General features: G+C 41.7%; 1 long non-coding RNA gene across 2 annotated transcripts in view; it reads left to right on the top strand.

The window, feature by feature from the left end:
* Nucleotides 1-104: 104 nt before the first annotated feature.
* Nucleotides 105-17751, top strand: part of LOC122224880 — a 38136-nt gene continuing 20489 nt past the window's right edge. For both annotated transcript variants that reach the window (XR_006204979.1, XR_006204980.1), the window contains exons 1-2: nucleotides 105-299; nucleotides 2052-2154. This is a non-coding gene — a long non-coding RNA (uncharacterized LOC122224880). The remainder of the gene's footprint in view (nucleotides 300-2051; nucleotides 2155-17751) is intronic.

The raw sequence follows: 17751 nt of genomic DNA, 5'->3' as shown, positions 1-17751 counted from the left end.
AGCCCCTCCTCTCTCTGCCGGCTGCTGGGGATGGTAGTTCTCCGGGTCGCGATGCCCCGGTCTCTGGCTGCAGCTTTCCAGTCGGACTACGAAGCCCAGGCTGCATCGCAGTCCCTCCTCTGAGGCCCCTCCGCTTCCGGAGGTCGCCTCAGCGTGGTCCCAGAGAGAAGGGGCGGGGCCTTAATCACGCCAGCGAGGAGGCGACCAATGGTGGCTGAGTTGGGCGGGCTGCGGAAGTCTGGGGCTCAGGCTTCACCCCGCGGCTGGAAAAGAAGGGGAAGGGTACTATGTCTGTGCAGGTACTGTCATGGCTGTTCTGTAAGTCGCAGCCTTCCCCTGGAGGTAGAAAACCTGGTCATTGGGCGGTGGAAAGCACTAAACACAGGGCTGTAGAGCCGCTCTTTAGGCAGACCGTTGAATGCATTTGTAAATTAAAGTCATTCACAACGGGACCCTCTGGCTTAAGAGACACCTCAAATGTTATGGGGTTGGAATACTAATAATAGCAATAAAAATAATAATATTTATGGAATGCGTACCATGTCCTAGGCACTCTGCTAAGCACTTTTTGTGGAATTATTTAGTTCGATTGAGCAACCTTGTAAACTGCCTACAATTATTTTATTATCTACCATTTTGAAGATGGGGTGGGACCTGAGGAGTTAAATAAATTGGGAAACACGTGCTCTTTGCCACAGTTCCGTGGTCCCTTCAGGGGCCCTGCAGTCCAGCTTCCTCTTTCCAAAGGGGGAAATTTCCAGAGAAGAAAATTAGATTTTCCAGTTCTCACAGCAAAGCCAGAGACCCCTTTCTCAATGCCCCCTATTTTCTGAGTCTTCTAGCTGGAACAGGAAGGGATGGCATTGAGCATCTTTTCCTGGCCTCCCCTCCACCTCTGTCCGCCAGTAAGCTGACCAGGAATTCAGTGACTTTGGCAACAGATGGTCTGAGAGTTGGCAATGGATGATTGAGCTTTATTGCCCTCTCTTATGGAGGATGAGACAAGGATCGTAAATATGGACAGGAAGGGACACAAACTACCAGGGAGCAAGTACTGAGAGCTTACTTTTAAAATTTTAATTTAGGGGTGCCTGGGTGGCTCAGTTGGTTGAGCATCCCACTCTTGATTTCAGCTCAGGTCATGTTCCCTGGGTCCTGGAATCAGGCCCTCGTGTCGCTTTGCTATGGAGCCTGCTTATGATTCTCTTTCTCTCTCTGTCTCTCCCCGCCCCCCCCCCCCCACTCGTGCCTTTTCTCTCTCTCAAATAAGAATACATACATTAATTAATTTAATTTAATTTAATTTAATTTAATTTAAATGTAATCCTCACAACCCCCTTTTGAAATATAATGATTAAGAACTGCAGACTTGAATGTACATCTTGGTCCTATACCTTGGCAATAAATTTGGGCAAATTACTTCATCTGTCTGAGTCTCATTGGAAATAATGATGTCTATGTTCCTTGGGGTTGGATTAGATGAGGGTTAGATGAAAGAAGGGATATATAAAGTAGTTAACTCACTGCCTGTCATATGGGTAGTGATCTGTAAGCGATGACTACATCTATGATTGCTGTTGTTATCCTTATTGTAAAGATGAAGAAAGATTATCTACACTGTTTGCCTAAAGTAATTATTTGGGATTGGACCTCAAGTTTAATTGGTACTTTGTGGTTCCTTATTTTTTGTTTTTTTGACCCCAGTTTTCACATTTGTCGTTTAGAAATATAATTTTATTTATATTTTTTATAGAAACATTTTTCTGAGCTCCCGATATCTGACCTGATCTCTGAACCATGAGTGGTAGACTTAACCTTCTTTTCCTCTTTTTTTCCCTCTTGTCATTCCATTCCATATGGAGCTGTAGATATTCTTAAATGGTCCTGTTTGCCCACAATTTTATTGGGTGAGAATCATGATTTCTGATCAGACATGGCTTCAAAGAGTGTTCAGTATCTAATATGATTCACCCGCTGGTTTTGTAAAAATGTACATACCCTGTTCTCTACCAGCATATATCTTTCAGTTATTTCCTGCTTTTTTTTGACAGCATCAGCTTGGGAGTCAGAAGGGAAGTGATATGTGTGTCTTGTGATAGGCTGGCCAAGGACCAAGAGGAAGGAGAGCTAAAATGAGAAGCCATAAGAATTTGGGTGAGTTTTGGACACAAGCTTTTGCTAGTTTCCGTGGCCACAGAGACGAGTGTACATGTGGATGACTTAGTTCAATTTAGCTAAGTTAGGCTTACACTGGTGATGCTGTGTCCCAGAAAACTACTGAACTTTGAACAGTGAGAATTCTAGTCTCAGCTCAGCCATGGAATTTCTTCTTCTTTTTAAAAAAAATTTTTTTTAACATTTATTCATTTTTTGAGAGAGAAAGAGACACAGCATTAGTGGGGGAGGGGCAGAGAGAGAGGGAGACATAGAATCTGATTTTTTAACGATTATTCATTTTTTGAGAGAGAAAGAGACAAAGCATGAGTGGGGGAGGGGCAGAGAGAGAGGGAGACATAGAATCTGATGCAAGCTCCAGGCTCTGAACTAACAGCACAGAGCCCAACGTGTGGCTCGAACTCACGGACTGTGAGATCATGACCTGAGCCGAAGTCGGACGATCAACCAACTGAGCCACCCAAGCACCCCGATCAGCCACTGAATTTCAGTGTGGTCCTGGGAAAGTCCTGTTTCCTCTCTAGGTTTCAGATTACCCATCTTTAAAATGAAACAATTGAGGTTTCTTCTGTCTCTGATTTTTGAGGTTCACTAAAATATGTCTCTTTTTCAGGAACATTATGAGATGTGTTCAACTGCATTTTCCTTTAAGTTTTGTTCCAGTGGTATTGAAACTGACAGGTTATCCTGCTTCGGTTTTTGGCCAGAAACTTTCTTCTGCATCCCCTATTGACTATCAGCCCCATCCCTCCCTCCAGTACTGTTTGGTTAACTGCATTTTCTCTCTTCTCTATCATGTCGTAAAAACCCCTCCCAGCAGGGTGAGTGTGAGAGTTGGGGAGAGTATCTAAAGGGGCCAAGAGACTGTGTTCCTGTTTCAATATTTATAGCTTATCACACACAATAAATTCACCCTATCTTGCAGAGGAATAGAGGAGAATGGACACATCCTCATTTTGCTTTTGCTGAGTGTGTGTCAATGGAGATAGGTGGTAGATCATACCTAATGATGCTGATGAGGTCTCCTGGCATAAAGTAAACACACACACATACACCTTGGCTTCAAAGCCCAGACCAAGCTTGTAACAGTGGATTCTATCTCTAATTAGATGGTCAAGAACATGCTCCAGTCAGACCTTGGCTCCACAAACTCAAACCAGCATCTCACTGTGGGAGGGCATCATTACTATAAGCATCACCATCATGACAATGGAAACACAATTTTATCCAGCAAATGTTAACTGAGATTTAACTATGTTCTAGGCACTGGAATACATGCTAGGAGAAGAGAGAAGTGAAAAAGAGAGAAATAATCAAGTTAACAAATCAGTGAACAAGAATAGGCTGTGGTGAGTGATGTGAAGGAAATCAGGTGGATGTGTGAGGGCAGAGAAGGAGGGCTCTATTTTAGTTTGGATGGTCAGGGAAGGCTTCTCCAAGGAGGTAGTGTATGAACTGGAATCCTTGCAGATTTCTGGGGAAGACAGAGGTGTGACTGGCACTGGAGGTAGGTTTGGCTTGAGGAACAGAGCAGAGTATGGGCAGTAAAGAGTAAAGTGGAGTAAAGTGATTGGAGGTACAGTTGGAGAGGTGAGCATGCTGGACCTTGAGGACCCCTGGAAATTTTCAAGTGGGAGATTGACATGATCTGTGATTTTAGAAAGCCACTCTGGCTACAATGTGGAGAATGGATAGATTGGAGAGGTTCCATGACTTGGAAATGGAAAGGCTCCTCCCTCGCCCTCCTGGCCCACATGCAAGCAGTCAACATGTCTAAGGGGCTCCAGGAACACTCTGGGAAGTGTGTGAGAACTTGAATCAGTGTGGTGGCAGCAGAGAGGGAGAGAAGTTCTGGGATGAGAACTTCATTTAACAACTGCTTACTGAGCTCCTATAGTGTGCCAGTTAACATTCTAGGTTTTGGGGGTATGGTTAAGAACAGGACAAAGTCCTGCCCTCCTGGAGTCTACATTTCAAAGGGGACCTAGATAGTAAACAAGTAGACTCTTGTCTCATTGGTTAACCATAATATTTTAGAAAGTATAAATGCTATGAAGATAAAGTGGGACAGAGATCAGGAGTGATAGGGCTGTTTGAGATACAGAGCTAGTGAAGTGGATTAGGGGAAGGAAAGGGAGGTAAGAGGACAGGTTTTAGGGTGTGGTAGTGTCACTTGCCAAGGAGCATGGGGAATAAGTAAATGGGAAGTCAAGGGTTCTGCCTTGGCCTTGTTGGTCCTCCAGGACCTTCCTCTCCTGAAATTGGGGATGCAGTCCATGTTTTGTCATAGTGGTCAGCATGTTTGAACACTTGGTGGTTTGTATCATAGAGGCTCCCAGCTGGGGTGTCACATACCTCTGCCCTGCCCGGGGATGAGTTCCCTTGGACATTCCTTGTGGGGACAGGGAAGATCCTCTGGAGCTCCACTCGGACCACTGAGCCCTGCTTTCTGGCACTTTAACCTAACAAGTCCAGATATGATCTCATCATCCTCCTCCCCCTCTTCTCCTGCCTTCTCACTTTCCTAAAGGCCCTGTCTCAGCTGGTGGTGCCAGCATCCACCCACTTGCCAACACAGAAATCTGGGAGTCATCCTGGACTCTTCTCGCCCCTTCCCAGCCCACATCTGACCAGTCACTAAGTCCTCTCGCTGCTGTCTTCATGTCTGTTACTTCTATCCAACCTCACCACTCTCATCTGAGCACCAGCGTCCACATCTCCCATGTCTACTCTTAAAGGCTCTTTCTGCCTCTTGACTGGCTTTTTTCCATCTACCTTCCTTACTGATGCCAGAGTGAGTTTTCTCAAAAGCGAACTGGACCGTACCATTTCCAGGGCTTAGAACCATGGCTCTCCCCCAGTGTTGTCTTCAGGATGAAATCCAGCCCCTTAGCCTGAGATATAAGACACATTATGATTGGCTGGTGTAAACTTCTTTAGCTGCTTCCCTTGTATTTGTGCACCCTCATTATATATGCTTTGATAAGATAAAAGCTGCTTCTAGCAAATGGAGTACATTGTACTGCCTGATGCTGTCACCCCTTTTGCATGTGGAAGACTCTCTTCTTGAGTTCCCATTGAGCACCTATTCATACTTTAAAACCCAGCCCAGAAATCCCCACCTCCTCTGGAAAGACTTCTTTTCCTTCATGCTACTTCTGGTCCCAGCAGAAGCTTCTCCTTGCCATTCTTTGCATAGTAATATAATGATGCCTTTACTTACCAAATGAACTCTTTCAAGTCTAGGACCGTGACTTATTCTTTTTGGTATCCCCAAGCCTAGCATGGGGGCTAACCCAGAATAGTGGCTCACAAATAAATAAATTGGATGAGTTTGGGTCCAAGACCTTCAAATGCAACCTGGAAACTCTCAGCCTTCTAGAAACTTCTAAGAACCAGTAAGTATTGGCAACGAAGGCAGTTTAGCAGGAGTGAATCATTGTCCTTTATGGGGTTAATACTGAAGAGAGTATGACCTGGGAGCCATCCTGTACTTCCTAACATTGTGTTTAATCAAGGGCACCTCTAATTACAGCTGGGCCTCTTCCTGGGCCTAGGACACCTGTAAGACTGTATTTATCAAGGCTTTGACCAGGTTAGAGTAGAGTTTAATGGTAAAAGCTAGGCATCACAATTAGGCAGAATTAGGTTTTGATCTTTGGTTGGTTGTGCAACTTTGGAGTGGTAATTTTACTTCTTTATGTCTTGGTCTCCTCATCTATAAAATGAGGATAAAAAAGGCTCCTGTGCCTTTGTAAAGATGAAATGACTTCCTGCATCTGAAGTGCTTAACATAGTACCTATCATATGGGAGCAAAAGTGTGGCCTTACTGGGAACTATTAGAGAAACAAAGCATTCATGCTTATATTTGAGCCTCAGTGTAAATGTCCCTTCTTCTCTTACTAGCGCACTCAAGCTGACTGCATTAGGGTGTCTGTTGACCTTGTAAAACGTGAGTACTTTGTTCATAGCATTCATCATGAGACTATTTATGTCACATTTAGTCTGATGTCCTCATTCAGCTTAGAAAGCTCCTAGAAGGCAAGAACTCTGGTCTTTAATCCTCAACTCTTAACACAGTTACTGGCCCATAGAAAGCTCTCACTGACTATTTGAATGAATGTAAAAGCCTTCCCTACTGGCATGCTATGTTGGCATGGGGCATTTGTGTGTGTGTGTGTGTGTGTGTGTGTGTGTAGGGGGTGTTATTTGGTGAGATTAGCATGGTAGAAAGCCCATACTGATGGAGAATGGGGGCAGACTCTGGTTAGCAAGCTCTGTACCAATGAAACAAGACACTAAGAGCACATAAGGACAGGCCCTTCATCATAGGATTTTTAAGGCTGTCACTGCCTTAGGCTATGAGGCCAGTGTGTATGATAAGAATAGTTTGCATAGTTGTACTTTGGAAATCAGGGCTCTGACAGAGTTTAACCAACTACCCGTTAAGAATAGCTAGCTTGTAGGAACTTAGAACCTTAAGAACATTCCAAAACTGGGAATAATCCACAAAAAATTATTTTTTTACTTACTTTGAAAAGCAGGATTAAGAAAACCCCACCCACCTTTTCACTATTCTCTGTATCTACAAGACAAATTATCAGACCCTTCCTGTGCACAAGCCCACAGATGGGAGGATAAAGGAGTCAGGAACAAACCGTGTGCTTCACACAAAGTCACTGCATGAGGGATAAGGAAGAGTGAAGAGTATAATGTGGTGGCCAGGCTAGATGCCATTCAAACTGTGGCCCGCGGGGCAGTGCTGACCCCTGCCTGGGATTAGCTCCCAGTGGGGTAGGGAGCTTGCAGCAAAATGTACATCAATTGCCTCACTGACTGACACACTGTTTTTAGTTCAGTTGGTACTCTTTTCCTAGCAAGATATACTCCATGAAGGTGGCATTTCACTGTTTTACATGTTGGCCCAGTTTGTCACTATCTTAGGCTTGGACCAGTAACAAGTAGTTCACAGGCCTAGAGCGTGGACTTTGAAGTTGGTCAGACTTGGCTGTACTACTTAAGCAAGTCCTCTAAGTTGTCTGAGCTTTAGATTCCAAATCTGGAAAATGGAGATTTATTCTTGACCAACAACATTTTGAGCACATACTAGATTCTAGGAACTATTCTGCAAGCTGAGGCTATTGCAGTGACCTTGGCTGATAGGATTCCTGCTTTCAAGGGGCCTGCAGATAAAGAAGTGAGATAATTCCAGTTTACAATACATGCTATGAGAAAGTCAACTAACTCTTTAATGTGTAAAAGATTGGTTGATGAGGGAATGGTTGACTTCCATTTAAGTGTGAGAAGGAGCCAGTCAAGCAAAGAACTTAAGGATGAGTGTTCCAGGCAGAGAGAAGAGTATGTGCAAAGGCTCTGAGGCACATTGGTGAAACAAGATGACTAGTGTCTGGAGTGGAGTAAAGGAGGTGAGGTGAGAGAGAATCCAGTTCATGCAGGTCTAGTAGAACACAGAGAAGGGTTTGGATTCCAGTCTTAAAGCAATGCAAAACCATTGGAGGGTTTTAAACCGGATTATAAAGTTTCTTGGAAACCATGTTAAAGAGTTTGGACTTAATCCAAAGCACAACAGAGACCCATCAAAGATTTAAAAGCAGGGGAGTGTCAGGATTAGAACTAGGTTTTAGAAAGTTTACTCAGGCCTGGTAAAGGTAAGGTGGTGGCTTAGGTGGGGCTCAGGCGAAGATTCCAGCAGTGGGAATGAATAAATAAGTGTTAAGATTGATTGAATTAACATCATTAATTAGACCACAAGTTTCCTTATGTCATGAGCCTTACCAACTCTTGCTTTGGATGTTTTATAGCATAAACAGATTTTTGTCAAAGTCAATTTTTAATTAATATCCAATTAGTTGAATTGACTAGCTAACAGAAAAGCAGCTTAACTTCTCCATTTATTCTACAGAAGCTGAGTCCTTAAGCACAAGGCTGATCTTGTCCATGCTGTGGATGTCTGTCCTTTTATCTTGTTCATTTCTCGTTTGTTTACATTGATGCTTAAGGCTAGAAGGTGAGTTGGTTTTCAGTAGCAACTGAACTGGAGCCATTTTCATCTGGAACCACATAAATGCTTAAGCCCTGTTTGGAATGTCTGCTTCCACAGTCATCCAGCCACAGAGCCCATGGCACAAGGCAAGCTGGTAGGTACTTGGCCAGCCTGCTTAATAGAATTGTCAATGCTCCCACGTGAGAAAAGACCTATTCATTACCAGAGGCTTTGCTAGCCAACACTGGCTCAACCAATATCAAGTAACAGTGATGAGAAATGTTTATGGAATAGCTACTATGTACCAGGTACTGGGCTAAGGATTTACATTTATCCTCTGATTTTAAACCTCACAACAATCTTAAACAACAGATGTTCTCAATTAACTCCATTTGATTAATTAGTTAATTAATTTTTAAATGTGTGGGGTTTTTATTATTTATTTATTTATTTATTTTTACTTTCATTTTTTAAAATTTACATCCAAGTTAGCATATAGTGCAATAATGATTTCAGGAGTAGAATCCAGTGATTCTTCCCATACATATAACATCCAGTGCTCATCCCAGCAAGTGTCCCCCTAATGCCCTTGCCAATTTAGCTCATCCCTCCACCCACACCTCCTCCAGTAACCCTCAGTTTTCTATATTTAAGATTCTTTTATGGTTTGTCCCCCTCCCTGTTTTTTATATTATTTTTGCTTCTCTTCCCATCTGTTCATCTGTTTTGTATCTTAAATTCCACATGTGAGTGAAGTCATATGGTATTTGTCTTTCTCTGACTAATTTTGCTTAACATAATACACTCTGGTTCCATCCACGTTGTTACAAATGGCAAGATTTCATTCTTTTTCATCACCAAGTAGTATTCCGTTGTGTGTGTGTGTGTGTGTGTGTGTGTGTGTGTGTGTATACACCACATCTTCTTTATCCATTCATCCATCAATGGACATTTGGGCTCTTTCCATACTTTGGCTATTGTTGATAGCACTGCTTTAGCATTGGGGTGCATGTGTCCCTTTAAAATAGCACACCTGTATCTTTTGTATAAATACGTAGTAGTGCAATTGCTGGGTCATATGGAAGTTCTATTTTTAATTTTTTGAGGAACCTCCATACTGTTTTCCAGAGTGGTTGCACTGGTTTGCATGCCACCAACAATGCAAAAGAGATCCTCTTTCTGCGCATCCTCGCCAGCATCTGTCATTGTCTGAGCTGTTAATTTGAGCCATTCTGACAGGTGTGAGGTGGTATCTTATTGTGGCTTTGATTTGTATGTACCTGATGATGGGTCATGTTGAGCATTTTTTCATGTGTCTGTTAGCCATCTGGATGTGTTCTTTGGAAAAGTGTCTTTTCATGTCTTTTGCCCATTTCTTCACTGGATTGTTTTTTGGGGTGTTAAGTTTGATAAGTTCTTTGTAGATTTTGGATACCAGCCCTTTATTTGATATGTCATTTGCAAATATTTTCTCCCATTCTATTGGTTGCCTTTTAGTTTTGCTGATTGTTTCCTTCACCATGCAGAAGATTTTTATCTTGATGAGGTCTCAGTAGTTCATTTTTGCTTTTGTTTCCCTTGCCTCTGGAGACGTGTTGAGTAAGAAGTTTCTGCCTGAGTAAGAGGTTTTTGCCTGCTTACTCCTCTAGGGTTTTGATGGTTTCCTGTCTTATGTTTAGGTCTTTCATCCATTTTGAGTTTATTTTTGTGTATGGTGTAAGAAAGTGGTCCAGGTTCATTCTTCTGCATGTTGCTGTCCAGGTTTTCCAACACCATTCACTGAAGAGATTGTCTTTATTCCATTGGATATTCTTTCCTTCTTTGTCAAAGATTAGTAGGCCATACGTTTGTGAGTCCATTTCTGAGTTCTCTATTCTGCTCCATTGATCTAAGTGTCTGTTTTTATGCCAGTACCATACTGTCTTGATGATTATAGCTTTGTGATACAGCTTGAAGTCCAGGATTGTGATGCCTCCTGCTTTGGTTTTCTTTTTCTGGATTGCTTTGGCTATTCAGGGTCTTTAATGGTTCCATACAAATTTTAAGATTGTTTGTTCTAGCTCTGTGAAGAATGCTGGTGTAATTTTGATAGGGATTGCATTGAATATGTAGATTGCTTTGGGTAGTATTGACACTTTAACAGTATTTATTCTTCCAATCCATGAGCATGGAATATTTTTCCGTTTTTTTGTGTGTCTTCTTCAGTTTCTTTCACAAGCGCTCTATAGTTTTTAGTGTATAGGTTTTTCACCTCTTTGATTAGGTTTATTCCGAGGTATTTTATGGGTTTTGGTGCAATTATAAATGGGATCGATTCCTTGATTACCCTTTCTGCTGCTTCATTTTTGGTGTATAGAGATGCAACCAATATCTGTGAATTGATTTTGCATTCTGTGACTTTGCTGAATTCATGAATAAGTTCTAAGAGGTTTTTTGGTGGAATCTTTTGGGTTTTCCATATACAGTATCATGTCATCTGTGACGAGTGAAAGTTTGACCTCCTCCTTGCCAATTTGGATGACTTTTATCCCTTTGTGTTGTCTGATTGCTGAGGCCAGGACTACCAATCCGCTGTTGAATAACAGTGGAGAGAGTGGACATCCCTGTCGTGTTCCTGACATATGTTCCTGAAACTGAGAGCTTTCCCCATTGAGTATGATATTAGTGGTGGGTCTTTCATATATGGCTTTTATGATCTTGAGGTATGATCCTTCTATCCCTACTTTCTTGAGGATTTTTATCAAGAAAGGATGCTTTATTTTGTCAAGTGCTTTCTCTGCATCTATTGAGAAGATCATGTGGTTCTTGTCCTTTCTTTTATTAATGTAATATATTGCATTGATTGATTTGTGGATATTGAACCAGCCTTGCATCCCAGGTATAAATCCCACTTGATCATGGTGAATAATTCTTTTCAATTTTTTTTTAATGTTTATTTATTTTTGAGAGACAGAGAAAATGAGTGAGTGGGGGAGAGACAGAAGAGAAGGAGACACAGAATCTGAAGCAGGCTCCAGGCTCTGGGCTGTCAGCACAGAGCCCAGTGCAGGGCTCAAACTCACAAACTGCAAGATCGTGACGTAAGCCAAAGTCAGACACTTAACCGACTGAGCTACCCCAGTGCCCCTGTTATTTCTTTTAATGCATTGTTGGATCCCGTTGGCTAGTATCTTGTTGACAATTCTTGTATCCATCTTCATGAGGGAAATTGGTCTATAGTTCTATTTTTTTTAGTGGAGTCTTTGTGTGGTTTTGGGATCAAGGTAATTCTCATAGAATGGGTTTGGAAATTTTCTTCTATTTCTATTTTTTGGAACAGCTTTAAAAGAATTGGAGTTAACTCTTCTTTGAATGTTTGGTAGAATTCCCCTGGAAAGTCATCTGACCCTGAACTCTTGTTTTTTGGGAGGTTTTTGATTACTAATTCAATTTCTTTACTGGTTATGGGTCTGTTCAAATTTTCTATATCTTCCTGTTTCAGTTTTGGTAGTTTATATGTTTCTATGAATTTGTCCATTTTTTACAAATTGCCCAATTTATTAGCATATAATTGCTCATAATATTCTCTTAGTGTTTTTATTTCTGCAGTGTTGTTTGTGACCTCTCCTCGTTCATTTATTATTTTATTTATGTGGGTCTTTTCCTTTTTCTTTTTGATCAAACCAGCTAGGGGCTTATCAATTTTGTTAATTCTTTCAAAGAACCAGCTCCTAGTTTCATTGATTTGTTTTTTTGTTTTTTTTTTTACTTTGATAGCATTGATTTCCACTCCAATCTTTATTATTTCCTGTCTTCTGCTGGTTTGGGGTTTTATTTGCTGTTCTTTTGCCAGCTGTTTAAGGTGTAAGGTAAGGTTGTGTATCTGAGGCCTTTCTTCCTTTTTAAGGAAGGCTGTATTGACACATTAAATGTGTGGGTTTTTTTAAAAAAGATTTTATGTTTTTTCATTTGAGAGAAAAAGAGTGTGAGTGGGGGAGGGGCAGAGAGAGAGAAAGTGAGAGAAAGAATCCCAATCAGGCTCCTTACTGTCAACCCAGAGTGTGACATGGGGCTTTAACTCACAAACCATGAGATCATGACCCGAGCCAAAACCAAGAGTTAGATGCTTAACTAATTGAGCCACCCAGGTGTCCCTAAAAGATTTTATTTTTAAATAATCTCTATACCTAACATGAGGCTCGAACTTAAACCTCGACATCAAGAGTTGCATGTTCCATCAACTAAGCCAGCCAGGTGTCCCTTAACTCCATTAAAAACATTTTTTTTAAATGTTTATTTATATATTTTGAGAGAAAGAGCACACCCACATAAAGTGGGGGAGGGGCAGAGATAAGGGGAGAGAGAGAGAATCCCAAGCAGGCTCCTTCTGTCAGCACAGAGCCTGACCTGGGGCTCAGTCTCATAGTGCATGAGCCTGTGGCACAGTTCATCATGACCTGATCCAAAATCAAGAGTTGGATGCTTAACCGACTGAGCCATCCAGGTACCCTCCACTTTACTCCATTTTAAAGAGAAAGAAACTGGCAATCAGAGAGGCTAAGTAACTTATCAAATGTCATACAACTAATAGGATGCTGACCAGGATTTGTACCTAGTTCTCTTTGATCCCAAAGCCTTGTGTCATTTTAATAGTAATATTTTAATAGTAACTTTTAATTCATTTTATATGTTAGTGATTCTTTATTATTATTAAGGTTTTGTATATATATATTAAGGTTATTGTTTTAATTCAAGCAATTTAAGATTACATAAAGTAACTACAGCAAATATTTGTCCTGGTTATCTATTGCTGTGTAAAAAATCACTCCAAAGCTTAGTGACTTTAAAGAAACAGCAATAATTTAATTATCTCTCATGGTTCTGAGGTCTGCCTGGGTTTAGCTAATACTATCTCACTCACTGTCTTCTGTGCGGTTACAGTTGGTTATTGGCTGGGGCTGGCTGGAATCTTCTTAAAGCTTTCTTACTCCCGTGTGGCTATAGACTGGGACCTTAGTGGGGCTGTCTGCTGGAACACAATCCCTTGGCCTCTCCCTGTGGCCTGGACTCCTTACAGCATGATGGGTGGGATCCAAAAGCAAGAATTTCAAGAAAGAGGAAATAGAAGCTGCTCATTTCTTAAGGACTGGGCGAGAAACTGGCACAGTACCACTTCTCCTGTTTTCTGTTGATCAAGCAGTCATTGAGAGAAAGAGACCATTCTTCCATAGTAGGAATGTCAAAAAGTTGCAAGGTCAGATTTTCAAACTATCACAGTCTGCCTCTGATCACAAATTACGTTCTTCCTTCACTCAAAAGGCAGTTGGCCCATCCCAAGACTCTCCCAAACAGTTAATGGCATCATGGACAGACATGAAGTCCAGAATCTCATCTTCTCTATTACTTCCAGGTGTAGATGAGGTACCTTGAGTGTTGATCCTTAGTTACAGCTTTTCAAGAATGCTTTGAGTATCTTTGAACTAAAAAAGACAGGTTATTCATCTTCCACACCCAATGTACAATATTGGAATCGGCATCGGAAAACTGTAGCAAGCATTATAGTTTCCTTGGTTAGGACCAATTCTCTGTAGTGATCTCTGCAGCTCTTCCTCCCATGCTCTTGGTTCTACCTTCTGAATTTAACCTTCCTTTTCCATGGAACATAAACTGTGTTTTCCTGGAGTAGTTTCTGAACCTGCTTCCTGCCCGTAGAAGTTCTGGAATACAAAGCCCTTTTTTTCCACCTTACACTATCTCCTCCTTTTTAGTTCAACCTCATTCTAATACGTACCTATTTTTTTTTTTAACGTTTATTTATTTTTGAGACAGAGAGAGACAGAGCATGAATGGGGGAGGGTCAGAGAGAGGGAGACACAGAATCTGAAACAGGCTCCAGGCTCTGAGCTGTCAGCCCAGAGCCCGACGCCGGGCTCGAACTCACGGACCGTGAGATCATGACCTGAGCTGAAGTCGGCCGCTTAACCGACTGAGCCACCCAGGCGCCCCAGTTCAACCTCATTCTAAAAAAATGTTGAGTTTTTAAATGATTCTTCCTGGAGTTCCTTCCATTGGGGAAAAAGCCATGACCACAAATCCCTTTGGCTTACATAAGTCCTTTCTATTTTGGGGGCCTTTTTAGGAAATCCTGTTGTTTAATTAAGACAGCCAGGCACAGTCTAAAGTTTTTTAGAAGGATTTTGTCTGTTTGAATTGGTCTATGAAGTACCTTCTGAAACCTTTCTGAGTGCCTAACAAAAGATGCTGTACCCACCCTTTGCTGAAAGTCATTTCAATTTGAGAAAAGTTTGCCCTCTGGAGAGGTTGGGCATGAGAAGTTGTTTTATTTTCAAACTCAGAAAACCCTGGCACTTTTTACGTAGCATCTAAATTTTGCTCAAACCAAAAAAGTTTCTTCTTTTAGATGCTCTCTCTCCTTTGCATTGTACTGTAATCAGGTTGGCCAGATGATCATATTCATTATGGAACAATTCCTTCTTTTCCACATTACAGCAGATGACAGTGTCACCAAACCTTCCACCAGCTACAAGTGTCCCCTTTCCTCCAGCTTTCAGTAGCATTTTCCTCACTTTCCTTTAAGTCATCATCAAGACCCTTTAGACTTTCACTAACATACTCTCCAAGGCCCTTCTAGTTCTCCCTGCTGGTCAAACACAAGGGTAATTATGATATTGTGATGTTTAGTAAGAAATATATATTTGGTCTTCAGACTTTGGAACTGGGAGCAGAATTATAATTTGAGACACTTTTAAGTTTTTGTTGTAGCAGCAACCCACTTTCTATACCAAAATCTGTTTCTGGTACCTGCTGGATAATAAACGTCCCAAAACATAGTTGCTGAAAACAACAATCATTTTTACAGTTCATGGTCCTCAGGCTTGAAGGTGCTAATTTAGCCATTCTTGCTCAGAGTGTGTCGTGAAGTTGCAATTGTCTGGCTGGGGCCAGGGGCATCTTGAAGGTTAGCCCAGGCTATGCCGATCTCATCCCTCCTCAGGGAATGTATAATAACTGGGATATGGATAGACTAAGCTACTTAACTAAGGAGAGCCAAGCTGAAAGGCCATGGGGACTTTCAGAGTCAAAATGTTGCTGAGGCTGGTACATAGGACCATCTGCAAGATGGCTACACAGTGCAAGTCTTCTGTTGGAAAAGAAAACCAAGATGTAGACATTATAGAGAACATGAGGCACTCTGATTCCTGGTGGCTTTCCAAGCCTTTAGTCCTGGCGATGCTTTGTTTCCATAATACCTTTGCATTTTTCCATAAACTTCCATTTTTACTTGTGCTGGCCTAGGGAGATTTCTGACTCTGACATGCAACATATTGACTTGACAGGAACCCTAGAGGGATATCGTGAGGATCTTCATTATTCTAAGGAGTGGTGGGAAGAAACAATCATGTACTTTAGGTCCACTGACTCAGATACTTATTAATTCAAAGAAGTCTTTATTATATTTCCATTAAGTATAAATTCTGCTAGGCACTAGGTATGAGGAAGTAAACAAGGTTGCCAAGGTCCCCGTCCTCATGGAGCTCACAGTTTAGTGAGAACCACCCAGAGTCAGGTTCAAATTCCTCCTGTGAAGTTGCTAACTGTGCCAGTTACTAACTGGGTGAAGTCCGCATTCTATTTTTTTCATCTGGGAAATGGGCATCACTTTGTGGACTTGGTGTAGAGACTAAATGACATATATGTATGTGCAGGTATATGTGTATATCATTTGGTACATGGAAGGCCCTTAAATATTTGAGTTTATTTTTCCTTGTCCTGTTTTCTTAAATCAGAGTTGACATTTTGGACTGGATGAGACTTTGTTGTGGAAGGCTTCCCTGTGCACGGTAGGATGTTTAGCAATATCCCTGGCCTCTACCCACAAGATGATGGTAGCACTCCCTCTGACCCCAAGTGTGATAACCAAAAATGTTTCCACATATTGCGAGAAGGGCCAGGGGGATACAGATTAGGTGGACAAGTTTGCTGCCAATTGCAAACCATTTCTTCAGATAAAAGGCAGACATTTATGCCTAAAGCTATGTCCACCTCTGAATTTGATTTCCCAATCCACCTGACTCCTCTTCCCTGTTTTGTTTTTGTTTTTGCTTCAAAAGTAAATGTCACCAGGAGGAAAGTAGATAACAATGCCAATTTTGTAGTGCTGGCTGGCATTGAAGAAAGGAAAATCTACATAGCCCCCTCCCTCCTTCCTTCTCTGAGGCCAAGCCCAGTTTTGCTGTTTAGTTACCTCCAGGGATTTCAGCATTAACCAGGTCTGTTGATCTACCTTGGCAGGAAAAATAACAGGCTTGGCCAGATCTGATAGCATAGAGAAATTGGAGCCTTTCCCTAGCACTGTTCACACGGGCCCCATCTAGGGGTTGAGGGTCATAGCTTTGGTGGCTTAGAGCTGGAATACACTTGTCACTGCCTGAGGGAGAGGGAAAGGGTTCTGTTTCCAGGGGTTAACACAGAATTTCACAGTAGGGGGCCATGTCTGATTTGCATAGAAGCTAAATTTGCATGGCAAGAATATTTTTGATCTATAGACTGTGTTATAGAACTATAGTATCTTAGTTTTCTAAAAGGCCCTTATTTACCCTTTACCTAAGTTTGGGAAAAAGTCAGTTGTTCATTTTAAATATTATGGTGCTGATAATAATGATTTTGTTTGGAGTGAGGGCTTGCTTTTGGTACGGTACTGTTAGAGCCTATGGGTAGGACTGGTGTGGCTCTCTGACCCTCTGTCTTGCCACTTTTTGTCTTGTTCATTTACTGGCCTTCTGCTGTTCCTGAAAACCAGGCTCCTTTAGGGCCTTTGCACTTGATGTTCCCTTTTCCTAGAACATGCCCTGTCTTTTTTGGCTCGGTCTGCCGTAGCAAAACGCCATAACAGACTGGGTGGCTTAAACAACACAAACTTATTTCTCATGGTTCTGGAGGCTAGAAGTCAAAAGTGAAGGTGCTGACAAGGTAAGTTCATTCCTGAGGCCTCCTCTCTTGGCTTATACATGGCCTTCATTTCCCTGTGTGCTCACATGGTCTTTCCTAGATGCACGTGCAGAAACTGATGGGAAGAGTAGGCTCTCCGATGTCTCCTCTGTAAGGACACTAACCCTGTTGGATCAGAGCCCCATCCTTATGACTTCATTTAACCTTAGCGGCCCCATCTCCAAATACAGCCACACTGAGGGGTAGGGCTTTACCATTGAGTTTGGCGGGGTGGGGGGCAGGGGAAAACAATTGTTCAGTCCATAACACTCCCTGTTAGGTCTAAATTGGTTTAGTTCTTGGCTATCTACAACACATGTTCCCCCCACCCCACCCTTTTTTTTCTGTCACTCATTATTCTTCTTTGCTTTGTTTTTCTTCCTGCCCTTAACACTGCTTAAAATTATTATATGTTAAACAAGTTGTGTTTGTTTATTTTCTGTCCCTACTTTTTGGATTAGTTAAGGATTAAATGATCTAGCTTAAATAAAGTATTCATTTAACAAATGTTTATTGAATGCCTACAGCATGCAAAGCACCGGACGAGGTTCTAAGGTTGAGTGAACCTTAGGGTGAAGAAAAG

Source organism: Panthera leo, chromosome A1, assembly GCF_018350215.1.
Source record: "Panthera leo isolate Ple1 chromosome A1, P.leo_Ple1_pat1.1, whole genome shotgun sequence".
Taxonomy (NCBI): Eukaryota; Metazoa; Chordata; class Mammalia; order Carnivora; family Felidae; genus Panthera; species Panthera leo.
The sequence above is the reverse complement of the archived record's forward strand: the minus strand, read 5'-3'. Positions and strand labels throughout refer to the sequence as shown.